Source organism: Protopterus annectens, chromosome 17.part0 (assembly GCF_019279795.1).
Source record: "Protopterus annectens isolate FY-2018-M chromosome 17.part0, PAN1.0, whole genome shotgun sequence".
In the NCBI taxonomy this organism is placed as follows: Eukaryota; Metazoa; Chordata; order Ceratodontiformes; family Protopteridae; genus Protopterus; species Protopterus annectens.
In genome coordinates this window covers 187,998,300-188,019,754 of record NC_056751.1, presented here as the reverse complement: position 1 = coordinate 188,019,754, position 21,455 = coordinate 187,998,300, and positions in this window count along the sequence as shown.

The following is a 21,455-nucleotide window of genomic DNA, read 5'->3' as shown; positions in this document are numbered from 1 at the left end:
TTACAGGCTGCTAAGTTTATTGATTTTTCTAGCCATTGTGTGGTATACGGAGTTTAAGGTATGTCTTTAGTTTCTATTCTCCTAGGGAAGGAATGTATAGGTGTCAGGGATGTCTGACAAACTCCCGCCCAGAATCTATACAGTGGTCATAGTAAATACCATGCTGTCTTTTATCTGTGTTGGACAAGTTTTGTGTGTGTCATTTTATTTGAAGCATAGTAATGACCATCATAGCATGGAACTGCAGTAATGCACATCCTTCAAAGCCAGTTATTGATCAGTGGTGAGGCAGCTGGTATCATCTATAGGAATGAGTGATTTGGAGTATTATGAGAAAGTGAAAAAAAAAAAAAAAAAATATATATATATATATATATATATATATATATATATATATATATAATATTTGTAACTCAAAAGATAGACAACACACAGTTCATAGAAAAACTTTTGTGGTAGAAAAAAACAGAATGTACAAATGAGTGAATGCTCACTTGTGTGAATCACATATGGTTGAATTTAGGTGTATGCAGTATATGTAAACAGGTGGTTCATAGGTGTTTAGTAGGCTAATGGCCCTGGAGCTATTACAAGGCTAGCTCATAGAAGTGCCCTGGCATCATGCTACCCAACGTTAGTCTCCACCAAGAGGCCCATTTCTAGTGGTGCCCCACAAGGCTTGCTAATGGGGGTCTCTCTAGTTTAGAATACATTTCTCCAAAGTCAAGGCAAATGTAGATGGCCTTTGGCTGACCAGATCTGCTGATGACTGCAAGCTGGGTGCAACAAATCTGCTGATGACTGCAAGCTGGGTGCAATTAATGAATCCACCAAAGATGTACGTATTACCCAGGATAATCTGACACTGTGACACAGACAAATATCTGGGGCTAGAAAATGCAAAAAAAAAAAAAAAAAGCATAATTATACCCTTTAGGAAGACAACCTCCCCTGCATATTACAACATCGATAACACCCCACTAAACACAAACCCAGCAGTAAAGGACTTGGGAACTCAGGACAACAGTAACCTGAACTTTGATCATCATGTGTCCATGGTAGAGGGCATGGCATCCAGTTCTAAGGAGATCATAGTCCCATTATACTCAGTCCTCATTAGACCAATAATGGAGTATAATACACCCTTCTGCATGGACCTGACCAGAAATATGCGACAGCTGGAGTGACCACCGACATTCCTCTGTAAAAAATATACTGCGTGTCAATAATATGTCCTATGCAGATCAAAGTCCTGTCCTTGTACTCCAGTTTCCTACAGACTACTGAGGGGTGAATTATGTGCAGCCTACAAGGCATTTCCAATCCAGCTCTGATGGATCTGTTGCACATTCTCAAAACTGCACTAGAATAACCTGATCTAAGGATTGTAACCTCATCTGTAATAAACAAAACATGTTGGAGTAGCATTTATGTGTCTCAGAAATTATCCCTTCTCTGACAGACTCCCCATTCATGTGACACCGAGCTCTTCTCTAAGCCTTTTTAAACCTAATGTGGACCAATGGATCAGAAATTGCAACTCCACAGTTGGCTTGTCACTTGTGGCCATTATGGACAGGACAGTTTGTTGATGCCCCTAAGCAAAGGTACATACTAAAGGTGTTCTAACTATGAGGCACAGGTGTGTGCAAGAAAATTCATTTTTAAATTTTTGAATGAAAAAATGGTGGTTGTGAAGATATGTTAGACTATGTTATACCAGCTGGTATGAAAATGTGAGTCTTCACAGGTTAGGCTTAGAGTAAGGATTAGGTTAGGGGATAGAGTCAATGTTATCTATGTTTTGAGTTGTGTGTATTCTGTGTCCTTTTGTTTTGTGTAGTGGTACTGTCAAGAAAAGCATTTTTAGTAACAAGTGTGTAGGGTTCTGATTATGGGCAGAGGTAGAGTTAGGGGTCTGGTTAGGGTTAGCAGACATGAATAAGTTTCTGAAGGGGCAAACACCATTTATGTAAACTCATTTCATCTAAACCAACAAAATTAAAAAAATAAATAAATACATAAATAAACATAAAAAATATTTTGTCCTCCTGCACACACCCTCATGTGAAAGGCACATACCCCTAACTTATATATATCTATATATATATATATATATATATATATATATATATATATATATATGTGTTATATATATATATATATATATATATATATATATATATATATGTGTGTGTGTGTGTGTGTGTGGGTCTACTTCATAACACTGAAATTTCATAACGGTGAATTTCATAACATTGAGACCAAAACATCTAAATCCCAAAGAAGCACACCTGCGAACAAACCTATATATATATATATATATATATATATATATATATATATATATATATATATATATAGATAGATATAAAAATATAAAAAAACAGCTCTGCTGACAAATTACAGTGGAAGACAAGGAGACAACACTGGAAAAGCAGCACTAGTTTGCAAACCTAGCAGAGTGTAATAAAGCAAACAGTAATATTACTTATAAATCTTTAAGGAAACTCCTACTAGTGATAAAAAATCTTAAAATGTCCTTATTACCAAAGTTATAACAGGTAAAATGTACTGAAGAATAGCGCAGGATAAAAATGTGACTAGATAAGGTTTTTCAGCAGCTTGCAATTAGATAAAGTGATCGATAAGTTGAATCACACCTGTATCTAGCAATCTGTCTGTCTATCTATCCATCTATCTATATAGGGCGATATTGAGTAGATACATATATGGCAAATACAAGGTTATCTTCATTAGCAGAATATTTTTAGTTGATAAGGAGGGAGTCATGCCACTGCTTTAAGGTTTTATCAGGCAGGAACAGTCTTTGGGTGTTTCTATGGTTCAGATGATAGCCTGCAAGGAGAGATTAATGATATGCTGAGTTGTTTTCTGATTATACATCTTGTAAGTACATGGTGATATCTCCCGGGAGATATGTGGCTTGGCATATGTATTCTTTTAATAAAAAAAAAACAGATATTATATTGGGGAGTTGTTTCTATGAATGAGTTGGGAACATGCAGTCTTTTTAATATGTACATGCTTTTTTTTTTACGTGAAAAAAAAATCAGAATTACTATCAATTTTTAATGAATGGTTGTTTTTGTTTTGTTTTGTTTTGCAGAGCCTAATATTGTGGCTATAATTATTAAGCTTATTTGGAAAAACAAACAGCAGCAAGGTAGATTTCAATATTTGCCATCTGATAGCTTTATGTAGTACAGACTACAGCATTTTTAAGAAAATATTGCAATTTCATCTTCATACTAGGTTGCAGATGTTTCTTCCTACTGATTCAGTTAGCTTGCCTATAACCATGCTTTTTTCTTACTGTATTCCATATTGTATTCTTAGTAACCTTTTTCTCTTATTGCACTTTTGACCATTATATACTATCTTCACCTAATTTGTTTGTACATGTACTTCTGCATGATCAAACTATACTACATGTATATCATCCCCGGGCTGAAGTTGATAAATAAATAATCAATTAATGTTCTGGGGATCCCTGGCATCTGTATTCATGATATGTTAATTATAATTAATGAAGTTGTCATTGCTATCTTACATAACCAAGATACAGCCTAGTTACTATCTGTTGACATAATGAAGGTTTTTGATACGCCTAAAAATGGATGGCTGATGTTGCTGTACTTAATTAAACAGGCCCTGCATGTTGCAGTTTTGTCTATTTTAGATGACTAAGTATTGTTGATTTGCAATGGGTTTTAAGCATATTTATTCTTTTATAAGGGAATTATTGTATGCAATGAGAATAACAGATTGAAATGAGTGATCAGATACTTGTTTCATAGATGTGGCATTTATAGCTGGTATTGTACAGTACAAAATGGGTTTTGGCTTCGGTTATTGCCAAGTTGTACTTATGGCTGCTGCAGAAATGTTGGAGATGCGATACATGTTCATACCTGCAGTTATGATGGATTTTGTTTGAAAGATGTCTACTGTGATTAGCTTAATTGCTGTTATTGATTAATTTTACTGTTTGTATCTCTGTTCCTTTTTTCCTTAACATGTTATGAGGTATGTTTACAAAGGGCAGTAAGATACTTCAGTTTTTTATTGGTTTGCTGCATATTTCTATCTTTTTTTTTCACATTCTTTCAAAGTTGTTTTTGTATGAAATAAACGTTTTGTTCATATGTCTATCTGATAATAAGGACCCCTGCTCTTTTCCGTAGATGACACCAGAAGACTGCTGTTTCTGAGAAGGGGATCCACAATGTTGGGAAAAGTACAGTCTTGCAAGTAAACTTATCATAGCAGTAGATGTTCTAATATAGCACAGCTGCAGTAGACTAAGCTACTTGCATTACATTTTGCCCAAGATATAATCGCTGGCCAGCTTTCAAAGCTTCAGGACACCCTCCATTTGCCGTAACTGCCAGGGTCTCAAGCAGAGACACATCCAAAAGCAGTTGGGGTGCCAAAAGCTTCAGAGCTTTCTTGCTTTAACTCATTCCCTCCACTACAGCTCTTTTTTGTGTGTACCTTTAACTCCCAGTGGGGTATAGCTTGAGGGTTTTAAAAAATGAAGTTATCACCTTACAGTTCCAACAAATACTCATTGACAGAAGTCAAATATCAGTACAATTGTGTTTGCCATCATGTATGCTTCAAGATAAAATATTCTGATACCTTGTCTGTAGCATGGTTTTGGAATTATTAATGCAAATATAAACATTTGATGCCTGGAGGAGCACTGAGCTGTAATGAGTCAAGAAGAGATGCTATATAGTCCTGAAAGGAAAAATGGTAAGAAAGGTAAGGCAATAACAAAATATATGCAACTATATGCACAAGAGTGGGTTCATGTCATTTAATTAAAAGTCCAAAACATTGAGCGCCAAAATATCAAGTTGCAAACATCAGATTTAAAAGCACTGAACAATGAAAGACAATGGAAAAGGAGATATTTGAGACTGCCATACAAGAGAAATCAGGAATTATCCCTTCCCCTACTGTAGTGCAATCTCAGTCTTAGTATACGTAATTATCGGGTTGCAGGGGCCAGAAACAGCCAAATGAAGAATCCTGACAGATGAGTATGAAAGGTCACGAGATAATAACTCACAATTCACACAAATAATATAGAACCATGGTCATGAGGGCACCATCTAGAAAATCTCTTCCACTTACACACCTATAATTTTCTAATAGCAGATTGTTTAGCCTCCTTTAATACCTGCTGCATGTCTTCAGAAAAACACCCTAAAGGGTATCAAAACTCTGTCATTCAGACAGCCAAGTTATTTTTTTTTTCAGATTGGGGTGTGAGTAAATCCAACCTGTGTAGAAGCTTGTGGTTATTGCCCTTGGCCAGTTTCAAGAGAAGGGAGAACCACTGCTGTCTCAGCCAAAAGGGAATCACCACCACTATCTTTGGAGATTCCTTCTGGATCTTTAGAAGAATTCTTGGTATCAGTGGAATGAGTGGAAAAGAGGAGTGGGATATTCCCATTCATTGGGATGAAAATACATATGTCTTTCAGGCCTGTTTGCACTGAATCTGGAGCAGAATTTATTATCTATTTTGAAAGAAGGCAAACAGATCTATTTGAGGAGTTTCCCACAGTTAGATCAACTTCTGGTAGACCTCCAAGTGTAACTGCCATTCATGAGGGTCTGCCCTGGTCCTGCTCAGCTTGTCTGCTACAGTACGTAACTCTGACGGATGATGCAGGATGAAACTGAAGAGAATGTGCCACAGGAAGATGCTATAGAACTTTCTATAGAATGCCTGCAGGAAATGGAAAACAAAAAATGTGCCCTCAGTTTAGAAGAAAATGAGCTAAGAGAAGAGCTGCTTGATTTAATAGAGATCGATATACATATTAAGATCAATGAAAGAAATAGACTGTAGAAGGTCAATAAAACAAAGTCAGAAGTTTGATAAAATAAATGAACACAGTAATTAGGACTGTCCGTAGATATCCATGAGATATATTACTGTGCAGCTAAATTAATAACTGATAAAGTTCTACCACAAGAACACAGGGTAGCGAGGGAAAGGAAGGGGAGAAATCGAATACCAGCATGGAAGTACCGAATAGAGAAAACTATAAAGCAATTAAGACAAGAAGTGTCACTGTTAGAAGAGTATAGAAGAGGGAACAAATCAATAAAAATATATTTTGGAGAAGTATTTATGAAGATCCTATGGAACATAACAAAGATGTTAAATGGAAAGAAGAAATGAAAGAAAGAATAAGAACTTTAAAGGTACAGGATATAAAATGGGATGAAATAGCAGCCAGAGAAATTGAAACAAAGTTAAGAAAGGCCTCTAACTGGAAAACCCCAGGCCCAGATGCAATACCTAACTTCTGGTTAAAGTATTAACATCTTTGCATGAAGATTTAGCCATGAGTACGAACTATTTACATGCGCACCCTGAACAGACACCAACCTGGCTAACAACAGGAAAAACAATGCTCCTACTTAAGAGTGAACCTGCAAGCTACCCTAAAAATTATAGATCATTAACTTAGCACTGGAACTGATGCTGACAGAGTTTATAGTCATCTAGAAGAAAACTCAATTATGGCAATAGAACAAAAGGGCAATAAAAGAAAGTCATACGGAACGAATGATCATCTTTTGTTAAATAAAGTCATAGTGGAGAACTATAAAATGGGGAAGAATCTAAGTATGGCATGGATTGACTACAAAAAAGCATTGGATAGTATCCCACATTCATGGATAAAAGAGTGCTTAAAAATGTATAAGATACACCCTACTCTGATCATCTACATTACAGTGACCATGAAACAGTGGCAGACAACTTTGCAATTAAGCCACGTTAAAGGACAAATTATTATCCCAGGGATAAAAATTAAAAGGGGATAGTCCAGGGTTACTCTTTGTCATCGCTGCTATTCTGTCTTCCTCTTAACCCATTAAGCTGTCTACTTAGCTTAGGCCATGGCTATACTTTGGCTCCTAGAAAACAACAAAGTGTAAAGACTTCTCATCTTCTGTTTGTCAATGATTTAAAACTGCATAGCTCGTCAGATGAGAAACTTAAAGCACAACTGCAAGATGCCAAAACTTTTTCAGATGATATAAGAATGTCATTTGGTCTTGATAAATGTGCAAAAGCAACCTTTAAAGCAGGAAAACTGCAGTACCAAGAAAACATCAGTTTGGGGCAAGAATGTAATATAAAAGAACTTGAGCAAGAGGGATTGTATAAATAGTTAGGAATTGATGAGGAATCAACAATAAAACATGAACAAATGTGAATAAAACTTAGTAAGGAATACTTTAAAAGACTTAAATTAATCCTGAAAACAGCATTGACATCTAGGAGCAAAATTTGAGCTATAAACTAATTTGCTATTCTTGTCTTAACTTACAGTTTTGGAGTGATTGACTGATTGGATAGACTACACAGGAAAATAAGAAGGATGCTTCATGCTCACCAAATGATTTATAAAAATCAGTGCATACCAAGATTATATATTCCCCATTCCAAAGGAATGCGCCTCCTTGAAACTGATTACATGTATAGCTCTGCAATCATGGGACGGCACACATTTCTACTGACCTCACAAGAACTAAACATAGTGAAAGTTTTGAAACATGAGGAGAATAAATCTAAGATGACTTCTCTGCTTAACTAGCAGAAGCATATTGGGGTCAAGCAGGAATGGAAATCAAACCAGAAGTAGATAAAAATCAGGCAGCAACTGAATGTGCCAAAAAACAAAAGAAAGAATATATAAGGTGAAGGACCAGATGAGAAGGCAAGGAATGAGGAAAATGCATAAATGTAGCTGCAAGTATAGAAAACTTCTGGAAGAACCTCATGTTGATCAGGATCGAATGCAGGAATAGTTAAAGAGAGCAAATTCAAACTAAGAGATGAAAGGTTAATACTGGCGGCCCAAGATAGTGGGCTAAGTACACGTTGGTTTACAAAGTTCATTAAACAAGTGAAACACAGAAAAATGTAAGTTTTGTAAAACAGAATTGGAAACAGGTGCATACCTCGTTGCTGCTTGTGACATACAAATGGCAGAAGGACTGTATACTGAAAGACATAATAATGTGGCAAGACTGTTGCACTGGGGATTGTGCAAACAGTATGGCATTGAAGTGGCTGAAAAACACTGGAAACATGAGCCACAAAGCATCATAGAAAATGATGAAGTCTACATCATATGGGATCACCCATTACCAACAGTTCAAAAGATAGATGCTAGAAAACGGAATACAGTGGTCCATGAAAAGAAGACAAAAGTAGCATTGATCATTGAAATCGCCACACCCAGTGACTACAGTGTCTTGCATACAGAGAGACACAAAGTCATAAAATATCAGGATTTGCAGGCAGAAATGAGGGCAATGTGGATGAAAGATAGCCAGACAGTTCCAATAGTAGTAAGAGCAATGGGTCTTATAAAAGAAAATCTACAATCTTATTTAGGTATGTTACCAATACATGTAACTCCAATCGAATTGCAGAAGGAGTCATTACTGAGGACATTGCAGGTGCTGGAAAGAGCACTTCTGGCTGATATCAAAGACTGAAACAATACTAATTTCATGAACTTTAATCGTACTTTGACTTAGGAATAGGATCCATTCCTGTCATGGTATTAGAAACCCAAAAGACTTAGAAATTTTAAAAAAATGAGTTAAAGAGGTATGATGAAGACACATGTGCTTGTTAGAGTACTAGATATTTTATCTCTACTCTGTGCACATCAACAATACCCTAGTCCTGCTGCACACTAAATAATAATGGTTCTGCACTTCAGGTAATTTAGTAACCAAAAATCACAGCACTCTAACCAACATAAAACACTTGTTCTAATCCTAAATTTAAAAAGTCCACAAAAAGCAATAATAAGCACTGCATAAAAATATAAAATATAGAGTTGTTGTGTCTTTTGGCTTTTCCCGGTTAGGGGTCGCCACAGCGGAACTCCAGTCCGCTAATGATTGGCAGTAGATTTTTACATGCCAAGTTGCCAGCCCTGATGCACAACCTTCAACGAAGGTACGCCCATTCACACATGTCTCCACACAGAAGATGCTCTAGCTGAGAAGCGAACAGGACAACGTCTTACTGTGAGGTGACAACACTACTGCAGCACCACCACCGTAATATATTTAAATATGGACAGTGATCAGCACAACCCATCTCACAAAAATATATATCATAAAGTTCCCTGCATTCTGTATCTCAGACTAGGCAGACCCCTTTTTTTTCTTGTCATCTGCAAAACATCTCAGACTATGCAGACCCCATTTTTTTCTTGTTATCTGCAAAATATTTTTTGTAAACTTGCCCCTGCTTTCTGGAACAGGCTACCAAAGAAATGTCAGCCTTAGATAAAACTTTAGAAAATATTAATCTCTTAAAAAAAGTTTACGGACTCTGGAATATGAGTGTGCTTGCTTCAGAAATTCAGACTAATTTCTGGCATCATTAACTGTTCAGGCCCCTGACTTGATATATTGACTATGACCTCACATATGTACTGATGCATTGTTTATTTTATTTATTTGAAATCTGGTAAATAGTTAAGTAGACTGGACAACTGATCCTTTTCATCCGTGATCCATGCTCTAGTGCAGCAAAGTATATAACAAAAAATAAGACAATAACAAAAGTGAAAATATATCACATGATAGCAAAATGCATATTAAAAGTAAATGCACAAAGAAAATGGGAAGCAAGGAAGAACAGTAGACATAATATAATATAATATAATATAATATAATATAATATAATATAATATAATATAATAATATAATAATATAATATAATAATATAATATAATAATATAATATAATAATAATATATAATATAATAATATAATATAATAATATAATATGATAATATAATATAATAATATAATATAATAATAATATATAATATAATAATAATATAATATAATATAATAATATAATATAATAATAATATAATAATATATAACATAATATATTATATAATAATAATATATAATATAATATAATATAATATAATATAATATAATATAATATAATATTATAATAATATAATATAATATAATAAGCAATGCACCAATATGTACAATATTTACACAATTTCCAGGGTAGATTTCTCTTAGCAGAGTAATACCTACATGTAATACTTGTAAATATTCCAAATACTGTAAGTCTACAAGCCTACAGCAATATATTCAGTGTCATAAAAGCAATTACAGGTAGTTTCTTCTAGTAGATGTTCATTCAGTTTAGTCTTGAAGCTGTCCAATGTTATTTGAGAACATATTTTTGCTGGTAGTTAATTCCATGCTGCTGGCCTAGGTGAAAGCCCTTTCCCCTACTGTAGTGACAAACATGGTCTCATCAAAGTAATGTCATCATCCTGACTTCCTCTTAATGAGTATGACAGATCTCTTATTTGTATGGGTGATTTTAGTTGGGGCATTGACACACCATGATATTTATAAAAATGTAATGTTGAGTAGTGTCACTCATCCCTCTCTAACATAAAAGACAAGCAAGCGGGGTAGCTCTTTTAGATGCTTTGATACATAGGAACACATCAGGATGGATAGCAGCATCATAAAATACAAACAACCTGATTAACAGACAGACCTTACATACATACATACATGCTTACATCTCAACAGCTTACTACAGAATGGCAGTCAGGTTCGCACATACTCAGTATTTATACACTTGTGCAAGCCCTTAGATAGCTTCTTAAAGGTACATACACACACATTGATCTACATCCTCTCTCTTAAAAAGACTGCGCTTAATAAAAACAACATTGGAGTTAGACATGCATTATTAAAGACATTAGAAACAAACACAATATTTATGTCCAAGTTGCCATGTATCTATAACATGGTCTGGAGATATGACAGGATCTGTTATCATAACAATCTGAATTGGGTTTAGTAACAGGGACAGTATTCAATGAACAACTCATATTAGGAACTTCACGATTCATCACAGGAATGGGAATATTCTCTAGAATTTCCTCTTAAACTGGAACACTGGACAACTCACTCTGAGATAAAGTGTCTTTTTCACAGGCTATGTGCTGTGGTATAGGCTTGGACACCAGCATCAAATGTTTTTGATTCTGCCTAAACTCTACTCCTTGTGATTCCACAATGTATGATCTCGACTCTAGGCAAATGTTCTTCATGACTCCAATCCAATCATAACCTTTGGACGTCTGCATCCTTACCACTTCTCCTTCTCGTAATGGATTTAACAGTTTGCTGGTCTTATCGTAGTAGGACTTCTGAGTTAAACACTTCTTCAACAGACTGGTTTTCACTGACCTGTTGTTCTTAACACATGGAACCAACAACTGACTACTGATTGGTAACGTGGTTCTGCTTTGTCTTGACAGAAGTCTCTGAGCAGGTGAACCAAGATGTTTATCATAAGGAATATTTCTGAAATTCAAGAGATTCAGGAAAACATCACTATTGTCTCATTTTGACTTCTCTAATAACTGTTTTGCTCTTTGAACTGCATGTTTTGCCAAACAATTTGACTGCAGATGTTCTGGGCTACTTGTGATATAAAAAAGTCCCACTCTTCTTCAAATCTTTTGAACTGTAGGCTTGTGAACTGCATGCCATTGTCAGAAATAATTATGTGCAGACTACCATGGACTGCAAAATGATGCTTCATCTTAATAATGACAGTACTGGATGCTGGGTTAGGGAGTAGGTCAATCTCAAACCAATTAGAATAAGAGTCTACTAATACCAAATAATGATGACCATTCCATTCAAAAATATCATTGGCTACTGTCGACCAAGGTAGTTCAGGAATCTGGTTTAGCTAAAGTGGTTACTTCTGTTGATGTAGCTTATTACTGTTCACACAGAACAAGATGAAAGTACTCTCTCAATATCTTGTGACATAGAAGGCCAACATACTAGTCCCCTCTCTCTCTCTTATTTTTGTAGAGTCAGTTCCTGGGTGACCACGATGCAAGATAGTAATGTACTATTGTTACAAGGACTTTGGAACAAATACTTTCAGACCTTTCATAATGATATCAGTGTCAGACAAAATCTCATCTCTGTATGGAAAATAAGGTTGCACTTCTTGAGGTAAACTAGATTGCTTTGACAGCCAGCCTTGACTGATAAAGTGGTTGAGCCTTTGTAAAACTGGATCTGTGGCTGTGTGATCTCTCAGCTCATCAAGATGTGTGGAAGAAAAATGTCTCACTTCCATGACTTCAAAATCAAAGTTCTCATTCTCATGCTGTTCAGTGGTGTTTCTGGGTGATCTGGATAATGTATCAGCAAGATAAAGAAGTTTGCCTTTCTTGTAGATGAGTGAAATTTTACTGTTGCAATCTCAGCATCATACATTGCAGTCTGGCAGGAGCTGAATGCATAGGCTTTCTTAAGATAGTGCCGAGAGGGTTGGTGGTCTGTTTTGATCTGGATAAGACTACCATAAGCATAATCATGGGACTTTGAAAATACAAACACAATTGCCAAAAGCTCTTTCTTTATCTGAGCATACTGCATTTTAGTTTGGATAAGAGTCCTCGATGAATAGGCAACAGGTTGACCCTTTTGTAGAATGACTGCACCTAGACCAAATCTCAAAGCATCACATGAAAGAGTAACTGGCTTGTGGACATCATAATATATGAGAGTTGGTGGACTAGCTATTCTCTGTTTTAGGACATCAAATACTCTTTGGTGCTGCTCTAAACAAGATCAGGCTACATCTTTATGTGTCAATTCTCTCAGCGGTGCTGAAAGTTGGCAGAAGTCTGTAATGAACTTGCCTAGATAGTTAACCATGCCAAGAAAATGTTGTAGGGCTTAAATATTGTCTGGAGCTGACATCTTGAGAATGGCTGTTTGCTTAGAAGGGTCTGGTTGTAGGCCTGAACTAGTAAATAAATGACCAACATAAGTAAACTCTTGTAGCCTGAACTTCTATTTCTGTGGATTGACCTTAAGATTTACTTGATGTGCTCTTTCCAGCACTTTTCTGAGGTTTCTGTCATGTTCAGCTTCACCATTACCTCCTACTAGTATGTTGTCTACTATAATAGCAGAAGGATGCCCAGAAAAAAATTGCTCTATTGCTTGTTGAAAGACTTCACTTGCAGAATTTAGCCCAAATAGCATTCTCAAAAATCTGTACCTTCAAAATGGAGTACTGAATGTAGTTAACATTGAGGATTTCTTGTCAAGCTGAATTTGCCAAAATTAACTGTTTTCATCTAAGACAGAAAAAACAGTGGCATTTGGCATCAGAGCTGTAACTTCTTTGACTGTGCACATTGGATGCTGAGGTCGTTTTAGTGCTTTGGTCAAATCTCATGGATCAAAACATATTCTGATGTCATCTAATCTTTTCCTATGAGCTACCACCATGGAAGATACCAACCAGTAGTGGTTGATGAACCTACTGGACAAATCACACTTTGTCACGCCATTTTATGTAATTCAGCTTTGATTCTGTCCAGCGTATTGGAACTTTCCAAACTGGCCTGATAACTGGACTAACATCTGGGTATAACTTCATGGAGTACATAACTGGAAGCTTCCTTAGTTTGTCTTTGAAAAGATCAGCATAGGTAGAAAAAATGTACTGGGCAAAATTAGAGAGGTGGTCTTTCAAGCTAACCTGATGGACTTTCTTATTAAATGAAAGCAGTACCATTGTCAAACTGTCTTTGAACCCTAATAATGACTGGATGTGCCTCTTGACTACATAACATAACAAGACATAACATCTCCCAGCAGAATAACATGAAAGCACTACTAAGCCTTCAGTCTGAATATCTTCACCACCATAAGCAACAAGCTTCGCACACCTTGCCAAATCAAGCCTTTCACCATGAGGCACTCTAGCTAATGGTTCTGATGACATAACATTGTACTTGGTACCTGTGTCAACTTTGAGCTCTATGGGTTTTCCATTTATCTGAACAGTGCAAAATAACTAACTAACACTTTTCAAGAGAAACCTTGACGAGTGGATGGGTAACAGAAAATACACCCCTGGGATCACTTCATTGGCTCTGCTTGACAGAGGATCAGTTAATTAATCAATGGGGTGGTGAAAGCCAACACACTCTGGCTAGGCTTATAAATGCCCTCGGGCAGATCACTTGCAAGGGCTGGTTATTTTATTGCTGGGCAGAACAAGGGCTGTTGGATACAGAGTAATTAAGGCACTTTTAAGCAGCTGTAAGTGGGTTTGCGTGGGTTTGCATGGCAGCGATGCTAACTTATAGTGAACTATGATTACACACAGCTAGCCTAGAAGTGCTTAATCTGAGTTAGCTTCACTTAGCATTGCGCAAACACACTTACTCCCGCTTACCCCTGTGCTAATTTCTTTAAAAGAAAAGAAAAAAGGGGTGATAGGAAAGTGGTGAAAAGGGGGGTATGAAAAGGGAAAAAACAATATGAAAGATAGCTAGGGATGTGCAGGATGGGTGTAGGGAAGGTCCACAGCTGTCCATTTCTCCTACAACAACAGCTGTGGATATATACTGAATTTGGAGGTAGACTTGGACACTCAAACCCGAGAGAGAGGTGAGGAGTACAATAATGTGTTGTGAAGCCAATTAGACCAGATTACATGTGTCCAGTGGACATGTGTGCAAAATAGACAGCTATGTATAAGGCCTTTTGTTGTGGGAACAGATTGCCCTTTTTTTTCCCTAAGGTGAGACAGGTATATTGGGGAGGCATAGTAGGTATATTTGTGGTGGTAGGTTTAGTAGGAAGACAGACAAGACAGACAAAACAGTATATAGGGGTAGTATATGACACATGTTGGGGGTAAACACCTTGGACGGGGAGGGATGTTTGGTAATCAAAAGCACACGAGCCCCCAAATGGATACGATAGGACTGAAGTCCCCACCCATGGGCAGTCACCACTGCTCCTTCATGGCCCCAAATGTGGCTGTGCTGGGGTCTGAGCAGGAAGGGCAGGCTGACCCTCTAAATGCATCATGCGGCCCTCAAGCTTGCGTAGCAGACCTCCCAATTCTTTGTGGAGCTTGCTATGCACCAGACCCTGGACCTTACTTTAGGTGACAGGATCCTGTCCACCCATGCCCAGGGGGGACAAGCCCCATCCTCTGAGGTGGTTCCACCCAAAGGTGGTGCAAGACCAGTGGATAAGGAGGTCCCAGGGTGTGTCCCAGATGTGCTGGCGCCCGGTGCCATGGCCAGATGAGGTGGAGAGGCTGATCCACTGGGATCAGCCTTGCCAGTTGTGCTATGGTGTTGCAGTTTTAGAACATATGTTGGTTAGTAATGGTAAACACATTCCAGGATTATTTATAACAGCATGCATGAGTATTCCCATTAACCCAAAACAACAGATTTGGAACATTTGCATAGCAAACAGAACACATGCATATATGGAACCACAGTGGGCATTACATCAACATGCAGGATACATTGATAGCACAGGCCACCAATGATAGTATTTGAACAGGAACATTAATTGGAAAACATTTCAACATTTGTAGAACAATAGGACACATATCCCAATGGTAGGTTTGGTGCAAACCATACCCATTCATGTATGTGTTTAGATTATTCGTGAAGATAAGGTGGGGGGAGAGAGATGTCAATTAAAAAATGTAGATTCTTGCATTGATCACAGCTTTAATGATCATTGCTCTTATCATTACTCTATGGGCATTATTACAGCAACCTACGGCCTTGGGGTGGGCAGTGGTATGTTTGTACACAGTGTATAATTACAGCCTTCTAATAGCTACTTTATACCTTTTCTTACCTGGCAGACCTGTGGAAGAGATTTCTGTTAACACTACCTGACTGTTTCTACCCATATTCATGTAGTCAGGGTTACATATGTGCACTCATACTGTGTGTGTGTGTGTGTGTGTGTGTGTGTGTGTGTGTGTGTGTGTGTGTGTGTGTGTGTGTGTGTGTGTGTGTGTGTGTGTGTGTGTGTGTGTGTGTGTGTGTGTGTGTGTGTGTGTGTGTGTGTGTGCTACTGCCATACCCTGCCTTGATTTCTATCGGTCACCCTGGTTGTTGGCAGCAGGGACCAGTAGCTGTGACAGCAAGACACTTTTGTACATTTCTTGGGGGAGACCACTTTGTGTATGTACTTATCGTGCTGTCATTTGCAGCCTTGGGGTTGGAACATGGGTGTTTGACACAGTCTAACTACAGCCTTCGTATGGCTATGTTATATCTTCTCTTACCTAGCAGACCTGTGGAGGAGATTTCTGTGAAAACTACCTGACTGTTTCTACACATATTCACAAAATCCTAGGTGAAATTATGCATACAGTTTACTACCACTCACGGGATTCGAAACGTGGCTGTTTGTGCAAAAAATACAACAAGTTTGCGGTTTATCAGAATGAATAATTGAGAAACTGCTGTCTCTTCCTTGAATGTTTTCAGTGTAATTCTCTCATGGTTGTAAACTATAACCCTGTAATTACCACATTCCTATACATACATTCCTATACATACCTTTTGACATAGCACAGTGTGGAAAACAGTGGTTAACACAACTTTACTATTCAGATATCAGATCTTGGTGCATGAAACATTTCATATCAGTTCATCTTGTGTCTTACAGAGGCACTAACCTTGTCAAATGAGACTTGATTGTTTAATGCTTTCAGAGCTATAGTTGCTGTGCATAACCTGTACACATTTCCATTCATACAATACCAGAGTAAACACAACCAGTCCAGGGTTGTGAATTTTATGAACAGGCAGTTACAGTTTTATTTATATATAACCTATGTGAGACTATTACTGTAATATTTACTAATTTATTCAGTACAAACCATACCCATTTTAATACTGCAAGGTGACATTCTACTCCTTTATATTTATTTGGTATGAATACTACAAGCTAGATTGTTACTCACCAGCCTCGCAACCCAGCCTTTGCAACCTCCTTGCATGTGCTTCCTGGTTCACAGACCACTCAGATGGAGGTGTAAAGAAGCTAGGGAAACATTTATGCATACCTATCAATCACATATACTGGCTGGACTTTGGTAAACAGTTATTGATATGAATACTTACACATGCCTGGGACATCATTCCTCTGCTGTGCTTCTTGGACCTAGTGGTCCAATAGCTCCATCTTCCTCCGCTTCAAGTCGAGGTGAGATCATGAGTGAGACTTTCCCTGGTCTCCACTTTGTATTGAGAGCCCTGGTACTGGTTCTACAGCAGTCTCACATCATGGTTTTTAACAAGGAGTCCTACTATGACCTTGGACTCCTGTATGCCCCAGTGCTGTGCCTTTAAGTGCACACCCTCTCCAACACCAGCAATAGTGCCTACAGTGGGGAGCTACAACCGGGTATGAGCTGTATTCCCACCTGCATGGTTTATATATGGCCGATCTCCTGCGCTTTGCCGTGATTGGATGGTTTTGAATATGCTGAGCTATGCTAAACACCGGGCAAACCCGCTTAGCTGGTATGAGCACTGCTTAGAGGGGTTGATGCTTAGCACTGTTTAACAGAGTGCAAATCCACTTAGCTACGCTAATTCTTGCTTAGAATTTACATTTCAGCAATGCTTATACTGGCTAAGCATAGCTGAGCACAAGTTAGTATTGCTCAGCTTTCCTTTTACAGACTATCAGCATTGTGGGGTTGATTCCTCACAAATGACATATTATGATATGTATGTTTACCTTCCATTACATCCCCCTATGTGCTTTCATTGCAATACGTTCTTTTGTGTCTATGCTGTATGGGACACTTGTGTTTATATGGGGGTTTCACATCTATACCACACTGATACCTCACATTTGGACTTGCTACACTTCCCTGGTTAACAAATATATATATTATACACTAACTACTGATAACAAAATATATTTTCGTGCCTTTTTAGCAGATAAAAATTAATGGATACTCGAATGCCTGCTTACTAAGTGAAAGTTCTAACCACTAAGCTATTTCACTTTACACTGCTTTGGCTGTATATTTCTATTTAGCTCATTAGGTTGTGTAAGCTAGGCTGAGATAGCTGCGTTACATGCACTCCCGCTCAGGTACGGTTAAACTTTATTGCGGACAGAAAAAAATTTTACAGATGCGTTTTATTTTTATTTACTGTACGGGTTTGCACATTGCTTTCTGCACCATTATCTGTGAATTGTTCTTACAAACTTAGAAAGTTGATAGACTAACAGGCTTCGATGTGGCATGACTTTTCTGAAGGGTATGATGTCTGGAACTCAAATGTCTCTAATTATTTTCCACTTCACTGTAAATGTTTTTCCACTAATTTGCCAGATCGCCATCATGTTCTGGACTGTGGACCATGCATTTGGAGCACAGATCTGCATACCTCTCAGCTGTACAGATTTTCACAGAATGTCCAGACTTTTGGCTCATATTTTTGGCCTCTTCCTCTTTTTTCCTGGCAAGTCACTGGGATGATCTCAGGATTGAAGTTACTAAATAATGACATAACATTTGAGTTTCAGACTTCAAATCCTTCAGAATGTTAAAACAAACCCTGTTACTCTCTAGCACCTTAGTTTATAAGGGCAATATTTAAAATATGTCCCTATTTGTCCTCCCATTTTGTCAAGCTTTGTCCAGATTTCTGGCATTAAGAGGTTGAAAGGTATGGAGATCTGGACATTCTGCAAAAATCTGTATGGTTGAGACTTACAGTGTGCATTTGCACACATTTCCTGCTTCTGCAGGATGCCAAAGTGCCATACCGTGCTTTAGCAATACAGGGGGTGTGTCACAGAAGCTGTGACACACCCCCTGTATTGCTTTTCTTTTTGCTGGTTTTATTTCAGTGTCTGCGGACACTGAAATAATTTATTTTACATTTAGTGTCCATGGACACTGAAATACTGGCATAATATTAGAGCTTCACTCTAGTATTATGCCAGTATGGCTTAGAAAGTGCCATACAGCACTTTCTGAGTGTAGGGGGCATGTTTAGTCACCCCCTGAGCTCATACATGGATCATGTCTGTGTAGAGCATACAGCAGAGCACCTTCATTAATATGCAAGGTGCGCTGCTGCTCTACATGCCCACGATCCACTCCATGCAGGAATAGCACTATTTCTGCATGGAGCTTAATGAATCCTGGGGTAAATTTTGAATAGCATACCGTGAAGAATGAAAAAATAAAAAGTACTACAAAAAAAGCAGTAATAAAATAAAAATATTGCAAAACTGTGCACTGCCAACACAGTACAAGTGCAGCTACAACACAAATAGTAGAAATGAGCATGATATACACATTGTTAAAATACAGAGCTCCACAGAACAAAATAAAAAGCCTAACCGCAACACAAAGCCAACATTAACCCAACATACAATACTACTCTCTCACACACACATACACACACAAAACAACACAGACAGATAATCAAACAATGCCACAAAACAAGAAACATAAACATACTCATGCACAAATCCACACATGTAACACAACAGCACAATAAACTGCATGCTACAACTGTATATGTAATCACAGCAGCACACATGCCACAACAATTACCAAAAATAGTTTTCACAAAATACATACATATCACTCATTAAAAATGCATTAAAATACATTTTGCATTTGCACGTACCTGCATCTATACCTACAGTAAATATAAACATGCCTATATATATATATATATATATATATATATATATATATATATATATATATATATATACATAATAAACAAATAAATAAATAAAAATCCTTCCTATAAAAAACTGCTACAACCCCATAAAGCAACGTCACTAACAAGCTAACTAAACAAATAAATAATAAGCATCCCTAAAATAAAGGTATATACATGTTTAACTTTTGAGGAACTCCATGAATAACTTAATTTTCACAAATAAACGATGATGATCATCATCATAATAATAATAATAATAATAATCTCCCAAAACTACAGAAATATGCTACCCCTAATAAATAAATAAATAAAGTAAAAATGCTTCTGGACACTGATTCTTCCTCCAAATCTGAGCTACTGAAGGCATTTACAAATATGGCTGGGAAGTATGAGATACCTTGAGAACCAAATCATCATGTCCTAGTTACACCCTCTCCACAAAGCTCCCATTCAACTAATTGAAAAATAGTCTTAAAGCCAGCAAATATCAGAAAAAGAACTATATTTAAAGGGAAGAACTACCACTCATTCAGCTGCTAACCTGCCTGAATATCAGAATTGGGATTTCAAAGTATAAACTGCCTTTTTTCTCTGTGATCATTTTTGACACAATCCACCATGTGTAAATAAGAGGCCTGAAAGCATCAGCACCTTGACAGAGGATAGCAACTACGTGGGGCAAGTAAAGTAACTGTGATGAAATGCCTAAGGAGCTGGAAGGCATGGAAACTCAAACATCAAAAACCAAATGTCCTGAAAAGATGGGTATATCCAAAAGGGAGAAAATATCTAAACTTCTACAGGAACAATCCAAAGAGAATCCTAAACAAAAGTCAGAAAACACCATTCACATGGACAAGCTTAAAACTGCCCTCTTACCGCTTCAAACTGCAGTGTGAGGTTTCTCCGGACAACATTCAAAATCCGGAAGTACAATTAATCAAACTGCAGAATGCTTAGACCTAGTGGAAGAAAAAAACAAAGGCAAACGAGCTCCAGCTTGAGTTATTAAGAGAAGAAGTGAGCACCAAAGACATGACAATAGCTGACATAAAACAGAAAATCCTAAACTAGGAAGTGAGAAGTAGGCAAACTAATATTATTGGCAGGGGGCTCCCAGAAAAGTATGAGCACAGTCAACTTGTCCCAATACTCAAACAAATATTTAATGCCATTTTACACTCTAATGATTGTGCTAATGAGATTATAATTGAAAGGGCCCATCGTGCACTCTACAAAAAACAAAATGCCGTAAATCCACGAATAATTTATGCCAAACTCCTCAACTATCAAGATGTGCACAATATTCTATCTGTATTCAAAAGTCAGAAACATTTTAAATGGAACGGCTACGCGATTTCTCTCACAGGATCTCCCACTGGAAATCAAAGAAGGGCGCTGTAAACTTTCCCCGTACTGTGCAGATCTCATCATGTGCAAAATTAAGCTTCAGATGAGATTTCCTAGCACATTATCCTTTCTCCTCAATGAAGAAAAATATACCATAGACTCACCTGGAGATGCTAAATCTTTGGTAAAGCGCCCGAATTTTAATCATTAGATCCTTGCAGTGACAAACTCCATTCTCAGTCTAAGCTGTTAAATTCAATATTCTTCCTTCCGACTACTGTTTTTAGCACTCACATGCCATAATAAACTTTTATTTTAAATCTGGAAATAGTACAGTTGTGTGCATGGGTCCTAGGAACAAAAGCTCCAATGCAACTTAGCCACCAGGAGCCTTCTAACATTAACAACTTCTGAGTCCAAAGGATGTCAACTTAAGAGGAACTCCCTT